The sequence below is a fragment of the Canis lupus genome, chromosome 14, assembly GCF_011100685.1.
Source record: "Canis lupus familiaris isolate Mischka breed German Shepherd chromosome 14, alternate assembly UU_Cfam_GSD_1.0, whole genome shotgun sequence".
Taxonomy (NCBI): domain Eukaryota; kingdom Metazoa; phylum Chordata; class Mammalia; order Carnivora; family Canidae; genus Canis; species Canis lupus.
This window is the reverse complement of record NC_049235.1, coordinates 57,091,953-57,103,216: the sequence shown is the minus strand read 5'-3', so window position 1 is coordinate 57,103,216 and position 11,264 is coordinate 57,091,953. Positions and strand designations below refer to the sequence as shown.

The 11,264-nt window shown below is 42.8% G+C and overlaps 2 long non-coding RNA genes across 3 annotated transcripts; one reads left to right on the top strand and one right to left on the bottom strand.

The window, feature by feature from the left end:
* Positions 1-245: 245 nt before the first annotated feature.
* Positions 246-9,000, bottom strand: LOC111098855. Of its 2 annotated transcripts, XR_005369808.1 has the most exons (4): positions 8,933-9,000; positions 3,235-3,410; positions 3,084-3,130; positions 246-2,897 (listed from the first exon to the last, which is right to left on the bottom strand). It is a non-coding gene; the product is annotated as an uncharacterized LOC111098855 (long non-coding RNA). The 2 variants fall into 2 exon arrangements; XR_005369807.1 differs by having other exon boundaries at positions 3,084-3,410.
* Positions 9,001-9,006: 6 nt separating this feature from the next.
* On the top strand, positions 9,007-9,861 carry LOC111098702. The gene is made up of 3 exons (XR_005369806.1): positions 9,007-9,142; positions 9,282-9,471; positions 9,696-9,861. It is a non-coding gene; the product is annotated as an uncharacterized LOC111098702 (long non-coding RNA).
* Positions 9,862-11,264: the final 1,403 nt, after the last annotated feature.

Genomic DNA, 11,264 nt, shown 5'->3' with positions numbered 1-11,264 from the left:
AGGCAGCTGACCATAATTGGGAGGACTTAGAATATTATCATAATGAAAACTATAAAGTAATTTTGTCCAGATACAGCAATCTGCAGAGTTCCCAGAAAAGTAATGGTTACTTTTAAGCTTTCAAAATTGAGGGATCCCTGGGTGGCTCAGCGGTTTGGCACCTGCCTTTGGCCCAGGGCACGATCCTGGAGACCGGGGATTGAGTCCCACATCAGACTCCCTGCATGGAGCCTGCTTCTCCCTCTGCCTGTGTCTCTGCCTCTCTCTCTCTCTCCCTCTCTGTCTATCATAATAAATAAATAAATAAATCTTTAAAAAATTAAACTTAAAAAAATAAACTCAAAATTATTTTTCCCCCAAGTTTGGGTATCAACATAGTTGTAATTTTCCAGTTTGAGAATAATGATGATAGCCAAAGAGCACAAAGTTTTAGGGTGTGATTTTAAAAGTGAGTCCTGTTCTAAAAGTGAGTCAATATTAACATTATTGAGTAAGGGACAGGCAGGGCAAGGTAGGGAGAGACGGGGCTACAGGATCAGGCTCATGGAAGTCCCCAAAATGCTGAGGTGTAAGGAAGCCGGAGATAAGGGGACAAACGGGACCACCCCTCCCTAGGTGTGGGGAGGGTGTTTGGTTTGTTTTCTTTTTGTTTTATGAGAGTCGCCCATGACCAACAAAGAATCACCAGACCTAGAAAAGAAGCCATTAAAGATGGTATCACGAGTCCTTACTCACACGAAGCCATCACAAGGATGAGAAGGCCACAAGCCCCCCGGTCAGCTCCACATAAAAGACCGTCCGTGGGGCCCACGTGGGCAACCCCGCCAGGACCCCTCTCCCTCCTGAGAGCTTTCTCTTATCCTTGCTTAATAAACTCCCAGCGCTTTCCTCAGCCTCCTGTGTCCCGAGGTTCATCCTTGGACTGACTCCACGGGACAAGAACCTCGCTCTCCGGCTTCAGTGTTAACAAATGTTGGAAAAAATAACGAATGAGACTTCCTGGTCGGAAAATGTTGCTGGTAACGTCCTGTAACTCTGTGTGTCTTCTCTATATCGATCATTTCTCAAGTAATATGATTTCCAGAAGCCTCATTGCCTATGTCATTGATTCACCAACATCTATTACTTTTGTCAACGATGAGGAATTATCTTTACAACAAAAAAAAGTCTGTCGTTTGCTTAGGAGTTCCATGTTTCTGCTCCCGCTGCCCACCTGCTCTTGCACGCCGACTACCTCGCCCGCTAGAGCCCTCAGCGTGTCCAGCGTGGTTACCCGAAATGTCCGGTCTGACCATTCTAACACGCCTCCCGTGTTGTTTTGGTGCTTGCTCTGTCTATTCAAGCACTGTGGTTTGCCTTTTGGTGGGTCTGGTAATACTTTTTTTTTTTTTTTCTGTTTGTTTTTTGTCTCTTTTTCTTTTAGAGGGAGGGAGACAGGGCCAAGGGGCAGAGGGGGACAGAGACAGAGAGAGGGAATCTAAAGCAGACTCCACTCCCAGCATGGAGCCTGACGTGGGCTTGATCCCAGCCATTGAGGGGAGGCTGATTATACACTGGGGAGTTGGGGGAGGACAGGAAAAGGGGGGTTTCAAAGGGATTTTCCTGTGTTAGAGGACCTACGAGATACCAGAGGCCTTGCCTTGGTCAAATGAAGGTTGGTTTTACTTTTGCCTCATTGAGGCAGCTGGGAGCTTCCCGGAGGGCCATCTCTCTGCCCCCCAGTCCCCATCAGTGGGCAGCAGGCTGTAGGGACACAGGACGGTACCTCCGTTTCCTTGGGGCAACCCGGTTCTTGACAAAAATGCTTCGTTCTTCTCAATTGCTGAGATTTATAACCTGAGGGAGACTCGGGTCTCGCAGGCCGGGACCTCTAGAAGTTAACTACTTGCTTTTCCTTTCCTTGGCTTTAGGGGGCCGGAGGCAGTGCCACCCGAGCCTGGGGCGGGGGGTCCTGAGGTGTCAGCTCTGCTTTGCCCTCAGCCGGCCTTCTGGTCCCTCAGCATCAGGACGCTGAGATCACGGCCTGAGCCCAGGTCAAGAGTCCAAGGCTTAACAGACTGAGCCACCCGGGTGCCCCGACAGGCCTGGTACGTCTTTCTTGGCAGCTGGACAGAACTTACCAGTAGAAGGAAGTGCTCACTTAGGACTTTTGCGACGTGGCATAACCTATGTGGGGAGGAGAAGCAGGCACTAGGCCTCTGGCTAGAGCTCAGTCTCCTCGTGAGCCTTCGCCCCTGGACGGCAGATCTCACAAGTCAGGTTTGTTTTTCCTCCCACATGGGTGGGACAGGAGGCTCGAGTGGGCTGGGGTTGGGTGTTTCCCTCCCCGGGGGGTGAGGCTACCCCTACCCGGGCTTGGGCCTAGGTTAATCAGTGTCCCCGAGGCCAGGTGCTAGTCCTGGAACCCAAGGCTCTGGCAAGCTTCCAAAGGGTTCCTTTGCCCTCCCTCTGCTTGAAGTAGGAGGGATTTTTTCCCATTATTTACTGTGAGAATCTGGCACGATTCCTGGAGGTAAATCTCACAATCCTGTGGGCGCCCTGCCACCGGGTTCCCCTGGAGTCTGGAGCCCTGACGGGTCCACACGGAGCCTCCAGCACTCTGTCTGCTCCAGTTCAGGTTTCCCCGAAGCCCCTGTGTTTGTTCTGGTGGCAGTTTCTGCGTGGGAATCTCTGGTAAGCCATGACTCCCCAGATTCGACTTCTTTCCAATCTGGGGGAAGGAGGTTTACCCTGTGTCCTTCCCTCTCTTTAGGACCCAAAAAGAGTTGCTGATTCTTCGGTCTGTTCAGCACTGTACTTGTTAAGAGTGGTGACTTCCAGGCTCCCTATGATGCAGTTTTGGAATGTTGGTGAGGTCTGGAGCTGACAGCCAAGAAAATAATCTTAAGATGTCTTTGCTGCAAAAAAAAAAAAAAAAAAAAAAAAAAAAAAAAAGGTGATTTTATTAAAAATGCAGGGACAGGACCTGTGGGCAGAAGGAGCTGCGTTACAGGAGTGAGAGGTGACAGATTATATACTTGGGAACTGGGGGAGGGAAGGGAAAAGGGAGGTTTCTAAAAGGATTTTCATATGCAAAGACTCACAGGATACCAGAGGCCTTGCTGTTGTCAAGCTGAAGTCGGCTCCCCCTCTAGCAAGACATTAACGTTAATACAGTTGGAAGTTTCCTGAAAGATTGTTACCCGACCTAGTATTTGTCAATGGTTTGCAAGTTCTAAGGAGATTTCATTTTACCTGCATTTCCCTCTGTCTTTGTTTTAGGGTGGCCAGGGGTGCTTGAGGAATGTCGCAGGCTCCCACCTTGGATGGGAGGTTGGGAGGCGTCAGCTTCTGCTTTGTCCTCAGCTTGCCTTCTGCTCCCTCATCCCTTATATGCCGGAAACTGGAAAGGAGAAGTTTATTCTTGACACCTAAAAAATTAGAAACTGCTCAGGTATCAATTACTAGGAAAATGGCTAAACACAAGGTGCCCTATTCTCAAATGGAATACTCATCAGCCAGAAGGGAGGCAAAGTCACAACCTGCGACAGCATCGATGGAGCTCTACACAGGATGCCGAGCCAAAGAAGCTTTACTGAAGAGTATATACTGTATCGCTCTATGTAAAGTTCTAGATTCAGCACAACTAATCTAGGGTAGGGAAAAAAAATCAAAATAATTCTGAGGGAGGAAGGGGATTTTACTGCTAAGAGACAGGAGGAGTCTTCCCGAGTAAGGTTCCGTAGCTTGGTAGGGTTTGGGTTGCACAGATACGTGTATTTACAGATGCTCATCCCATGGGGTACTTGGGATCTGAGCATTTCACCGTATATAAATGTCATCTTAAGATACAAATACTAAACTCTAGCTAATATACATGCTGAAGTGTTTGAGAGGAAGTGAACCGACGTCTGTGACTCACCTTACAAAAATAGGTTGGTGGATGAGCAGCGATCTAGGGAGATGGGTATGTGGTAATGCGGGCATAAAACACAAGAAGCCAGGCAGAGAGCGTTTATACATCCACTCAAGATTTCTGAATGTTTGAAACTTTCTTTTGGGGTAAAAAGGGAATTATAGAAATTTATTAAACAGGCAGAGCTTTGGCCTCAAATTCAGAAAGACTGAGGTTTAAATGCCCGCTCAACTACCTCCCATCTGTGGCCTCATGAACAAGTTCCTTTAGCTTCCCTCAGCCACGGTTCTCCCTTCTGTGAAATGAAGGTACTGACACCTCGACTACGGGGCTGTGAAGATTTTAGCCAAGAGAAGATATAGGCTCTTAGCTCCAGACGCCTCATCATTCCTTGAAGTTCCTCATCAGATTTAATTCCAGGGATCACCATGATTTGGGAAAGAATTTTTTTTTTTTTTTTTTTTTTTTGCAGTGAGTTCGAAGTTTTGAACTTGAGGACGTCTACCGTTCTCTTTCAATTATGATTTCACGTTTGTACAAGTCTGTGATGATGTCATTTTTGGAGTAGGGTGGTGAGGTCCAGAGCTGACGGCCAAGAAAGAATTCTTGAGATGTCTTGGGTGCAAAAAGGTGGCTTTACTAAAACGCAGGGACGGGACCCGTGGGCAGAAGGAGCTGTTGCTGCTCCAGGATTGTCAAGAGCAACTGATGAGATGCTTTGGGGTTGGGGGAAGTAAAGGTAAGGGAAGTTCCAATGGGATTTTCATCTGCTAAAGGAGACTCGCAGGATACTACAGGCCTTGCTGTTGTCAAACCAAGGTTATTTTTTCTGCTGGCAAGTCATTGACATTAAGACAGTTGGGAGAAAAAAAAAAAAAAAGACAGTTGGGAGCTTCCTGGAGGAACTTTATACTCTGCCTGCCTCAAGGATTTGTCAATGGGCTGCAGTTTATATGGACCTTTAATTTTATTGATATTTCCTTCTGTCTTTGTTTCCCACATCTAGCAATTTCTAACTGAATTTTTAATAATTTTTATGAAAGGCCTCTCTGCATTTATTTTTCTTTAAATGTGTGCACAATTTACTCACCAGGACATTATTAAAGCTACCGCTTTGCACCCCTTCCATGCACTAATAAGATAACATGCCACACACTACTTTGAAAGTTCACAGCAAAATTGTAGCAGCGCCCAAAAGAACACAGGAAGTATATTTCTTCTTTTCTTAAGATTTCACTGATTAATTTATTTGGGAGAGAGAGAATGAGCATGGGTGGGCACCTGTGCTTATGGAGAGAGGGTAGGGGCATGGCGAGGGGGTGGAATCTCAAGCAGACTCCCTGCTGAGCATGGAGCTTGAAGCAGTGGATTTTGATCTCAGGATCCTGAGATCATGACCTGAGCTGAAACCAAGAGGCAGACACCTAACTGATGAGCCACCCAGGTGCCTCAGGAAGTATATTTCTTCATCTTATACTTGATTTATTATTTTTTTCTCAAGATTATTTAAGCTATCATAACACTTTGTTTTTTTTTTTTTTTAAGATTTTATTTATTTGTGAGAGACACACAGAGAGAGAGGCAGAGACACAGGCAGAGGGAGAAGCAGGCTCCATGCAGGGAGCCTGACGTGAGACTCAATCCCAGGACCCCAGGATCACGCCACGGGCCCAAGGCAGGCGCCAAACCGCTAAGCCACCCAGGGATCCCCCATCATAACACTTTGAAGAAGAAATCATTGAATGGAGGAAACTCAAGCTCTAAAAAATAAACCACTTTAAACCTCCAAAACAAGAAAAGAACTTCGAGATTTATGGGCCAGCAAAAATAATAAATAAAATAAAATAAAATAAAATAAAATAAAATAAAATAAAATAAAATAAAATAAACAAAAAACAAAAACCATGTTCAAATTAGTGGGTTTCTTTTCCTTTCCTTTTTTTTTTTTAATGATTTTATTCATTCACTCTAAAAACTTGAGACTGACGCAGAAGTGATTGCACAGAATTTCTTGAGTGAGTTTATGTGAGAAGTGCTCACTTCATGCTTGATCGTATCATTGCCACCATCAATTATACATCATTACACTGACTCCAAAGAGAAAGAACCTGCCTTGGAACACCAGCAGAGCTGGGAAACACTGAAGATTTGGCATGAAAAAGCAGATTTAATTTTTGTTGCTTTCTATCAGAAGAGATTTTATAGCAAGTAGTGTAATAGATGTACTTAACATAGTCATAAAAAAAATGTTTAAATTTGAGATTGCTTATCTTTTGGAATGAAGCCTTAGGGGAAATAACGGAGTACTTTTTTATGGTATGACTTTTAGGAATCTTTTAATAATGAAGAGGTATTATTAGCAAATTAAATGTTTTGAATATAAAATTTATATTGTCTTAAAGACACAGAAATTAAATTTAAGACAATTTATATTGTATTAAAACACAGAAAAATTCTGTTTGGGTATATCTTTTAGAAGATTACCTTTTGAGGAAATCTTATTTCTCTGTGTCTAAGGCAAACTTCTTCAAAATGCTGACATTTTAAATTTTATTACGATTTTTATCTTTCCTTTTTCTTTGGTGCTGAAACGGTAAAACATTTCTTCAGCTTGGTTCTTTAAGCTAAGCCCCACTTTTCATTTGAATTTCTGTTCTCAGATATAATAGAACAATAAATGTATACTTAAACATATTCATGTAAAAATAAATAAGAGTAAGCTATATTTGTATATATTTCTGTTTAATCTAAAGGCTGCCTTCTTAAAAGATCCTCTCCCAAGGTTTGTCTCTGTAGAGCTGAGAGAAATCGCTGTAATACATACAGAACACCATCAATGCATTTTTCCAATGCTCAATGATTCTCTATACAAACAAAAAAAAAAAAAGGAAAAAGGGAATATAAAACTTTCAGTATGTGCTGTGCATATTAACAGCCTATCCCAAAAGACATTTAACTGTGAATTATATTAGTTCCTTCTAGAAGGTAGTTCCCAACTGGAGGTGATTTTCACCTTCATGGGACATTTGGCAACATCTAGAAGCATTTTTTGTTGTTGTGATGGGGGCAGAGAGATGCTAACTGGCATGCAGTGGGTAGAAACCAAGGATGCTGCTAGATATCCTACAATGTACAGGACAGTCTCCCAAAACAAAGAATTATCCATTACAAAGTGTCATTAGTTGTCGAAGTTGAGAAACCCTGCTCTAGAAAAGAAAAGAAAAGAAATTGAAGTCCAAGGCCCATGTAGTTCATTAAAGGTAGACAATAAAAGAACCGATGAAGGTGGTAGCCTACATAACCATCTACAGTTTTAAATTTTTTTAAGATTTTTATTTATTGATTGGTGAGAGACCCAGAGAGAGAGGCAGAGACACAGGCAGAGGGAGAAGCAGGCTCCCTGTGGGGAGCCCAATGTGGGACTCGATCCCAGGACTCTAGGATCACAGCCTGAGCCAAAGACAGATGCTCAACCTCTGAGTCCCCCAGGTGTCCCTATGGTTTTAAATTCTATCAGTTCCAGTTTATATTCCCACCAACACATACAAGGGTTTCCCTTTCTCCATAACCTCACCAGCATTTATCTTTTGTCTTTTTGATAACAGATATTTGAACAGGAGCGAGGTGATACCTGATTGTGGTTTTGATTTGCATTTCCCTGATGATGAGCAATGTTGAACATCTTTTCATTCCCAGTGACCATTTGTGTGCTTTCTTTGGAAATATGTCCGCTCAGTTCCTTTGACCATTTTTTAATTGGATTATTTGGGATTTTTTTTTCCTATTGAGTTGTATGAATCCCTTATATATTTGGGTATTAGCCCCTTGTTAGCTGTGTGGTTTACAAACATTTTCTCCCATTCCATAGCTTGCTTTTTCATTTTCTTGATGGTTTCCTTTGCTGTGCTGAAGCTTTTTAGTTTGGTATAGTTTCTTTTTTTTTTTTTTCCATTTTGCTTTGTTTTGTTTTTACTCTTGTTGCTTATGCTTTTGTTGCCAAATCCAAAATACCATTGCCAAGACCAAGGTCAAGGAGCTTACCCCCTACATTTTCTTCTAAGAGTTTTACAGTTTTGGATCTTACACTTAAGACTTTAATCCATTTGAGTTGGATTTTGTGTGTGGTATAAGATAGGGGTCCAATATCATTCTTTTGCAGGTGAATATTCAGTTTTCCCAGTATCATTTTATGGAAGAGAGTATCCTTGCCCCATTGTGTATTCTCGGAGCTGTTGTCAAAGATTAATTGACTACATGCACGGGTTTATTTCCAGGCTCTCTATTCTGGTCCATTGATTTGTGTGTCTGTGTTTATGCCAATACCATCTTGTTTTGATTACTAAAGCTTTGTAATATAGCTTGAAGTCACTGCAAGGTTGTGCGGAGGTCCTGAGGTCCTGGCAGGCCCTTGCCCATTAGCAATCAGCCTGTACTGACAATCATTCTCCCAGTCAGCCTCCCTAGCATCCACGCCACATGGGGGACGCGGGAACCTACAGGGCCGATGGGAGCCCTGGTGGTTGTAACGGCCCGCTGTTTCTCTGAAAAGGGAATTCCTAATAAGGGAAAATGAGTCATTCCCAAACCTGCAAACCTCTACTCCTTCCTTCCCAGTCTCTGGGCAGTTTTCCTGTGTCTCTGTGTTCGATAGCCTCTTCCCCTCTAGCCTCTCTTCTTCAAAAGGCTCAGGTTTGGGGGTCCAGGTTCACTCTTCTGCAGTGTATATCCAATTTTTCACACACCATTTATTGAAGAAACCACCCTTCTTGCTTTTGTCAAAGAAGAGAGGAGCCTTTGAGTTTAGGCTCTTCTGCTTCACATCTTCCCGGCTTCTCAGGCAAGATATCCCTGAACCTACCAAACCTACCTAGACTGGGAGGAGGGAACACTGCAGGGAGAACACATACTCAAATTAATATTTTAGTAGATTGTCCTTTTATACATAGATTATTTATGACTTCAGTATGTGAGCTTCACCAGGTGGTACAGGCAGACTCAGACATCAATCTTCAAACCGCCCTGTCCCCAATTACCCACTTGTTGGCCAGGCGAAATTCAGGCTTTGTCACAGAACCCCAATCACGTGTGTGCTGTGCTGACAAATCAGAACTCATGAATTGTCCCACAATAATGGTAACTGAGCTCCACAGTGGGATCTGGAATTCCACTGTCATCTCCTTTGTTTCCAGACTTACAGAAACTGTGGCCAAAGGAGGCTTGAAATCTACTACATCAAAGTAGACAAAAGTGGGCACTACCTTTGAGATGCTGTGGTTACTGTGGTTACTAAGTAGAAAATCTTCTTTACTGCTCTTGAAAAGAAGAAGGAATCTTCTGGGTTACCTATAACAGAGGTAGCGAACTTATCCTGTTGTTTGAAATATAGAATATTCTGGTGATGAGTGACAACAGCTTTTCCAGCAGTCACCACAGCAAACCAAACTGGGATTTCAGAGCTCAGGATAAGATGATCCTGTGGAGTGGCACTGCCCCTGAACAGCAGACTGTTTCCTCTGGTTCCAGCACCACCGACGATGCTACAACAGTGTTTCAGCAAAGACTTTCCAAGTAATGAGGTGAGAAGTAGTAAAATTGCCAAAATTCAGCTGTGTAGTTTTGCATAGGACCTGAACTCTGCTAACCAGGCCTCCATTGCTAGAGCACCAGACTCCATTTTCCCTTTTTCTCTGCAAACTAGCATTTATTGTAGCCCCCTTAACCATCCAATTGTCTGAGTCTCATTGATGAACAGAAGTTAAGGCTTTTTCTTTCTGAGCTCTGTGGCCTCTGTGTATTTTAGGACATGCAAATGGATATTTGGAATTGGGGCATCACTAAGAAGCCTCTGAGCCCCAGGACTTCAAGTTCTGACATAAAGAACCTCTCTCTGAGTGTTGTTGATGCTTTACCATTGAAGCTCTAATTGGTGCCCAAAATAGAAAACTTCATTTAAGAAGCAGCCATTACAAAAGTTTATTTTAATAAAATAAAATAAAATTTTCTGTGGGTTTGCTGATTATTCAACTTTTGTCCACTTATCTTGCGCCAGATAGGTTCCAAGATGCTGAACCCTGTGGACTGCATCTGTGGATTGCTTGTGGCCAACTGGCTCCTATTTGCTTTCAGCCAGTTGGAGACATCCGAGATTAGAGGATGCTAGAAAGAGGTTTGCGTATTACCCATTCTCTTGCTTCTCTAAAATGTGTTTCTTGGCAGTGTTTTACATCTCCTACCCTACCCCGGCTTCTGGCCTACACTCCCTGTCTAGGAACTCCTGCTCTCATTGGGCTACTAAGGACATCTCTGCATTTCCAGTCTCTAAATTCCTCAACCTCTTCATTGGTTTCCTTAATCTTGCCATAATTCCTTGATTTCTATATTCATATTAAAGTCTCATATCATCTGGGTTTGATTCTGTTTCTTTCTAGGGTTCTGATTATTGCAATGACGATTCTATCTGTTACACATATTACATGCATTGTTTTTTAAAGTCACTCCATTTGTGTTATGATTTAGTCATCTTGAACTACAATAGTCGATGAAACTCTCCATAAACAGCACTTACCAGAAAAGGGGGGAACTCGGGGCCACCTGCCACCAAAAACAGAACAGCTATGATTCAGCAGTTGAAGGATTAGCTTCCAGATTACTGAGATCAATAGGGAACATGAATAACAAGATCTCCTCAAGACTTCCTACAATATAGAATGCTCACTAATGCCAATAAAATTAAACTAATCTTAGCGGTAGATCATTTTGCGCGGACAGTCATTCCCACCGCTGATGTGTCTATCATATCACTGTGTTATTTTCAATATACAGCAGGGCTGAAGATTTATTAGACAGTTTACAGCACCAACAGGTTATGCTGAGCTCAGCAGTGTTGCCAAGCAAAAAAAAATATTACATGAGGGTGTCACTGGTTCTACATACACACAAAAAATCTAAGCATATTTCTTCCTTATTTAAATTTGCTCATGGAAACCATTTTCCACAGGTAAGTGAACAGTGAATGTGTCTGCAACGTGCTATTGCATTCCTACCCAGTGCAGACAAGATGGGAACCATGTTTTCATAAATAAAAAGCCACGGACCATATCATCGCCCTCCTCTTTAACTCTTCTTCCCATGGGTGTATGTGTGGCAGGGAAAGGTTCTGCTTTACCACAGGCTGGGGAATTGAATATTGATGGGATTTGCTGACAGTTTGTGGATGAACGAGTCAGCACAGAACACAAAGGTCATGTTTGCTCTAAATTTGGTAGGTTTAATTTGATTTGGCTAGTTAATTACAAATATAGTGCTTGCGAAAGTAAATCCGGTCAAAGCACCATATTGCAAGGAATCCATATTCTATTTCATTTTCAAC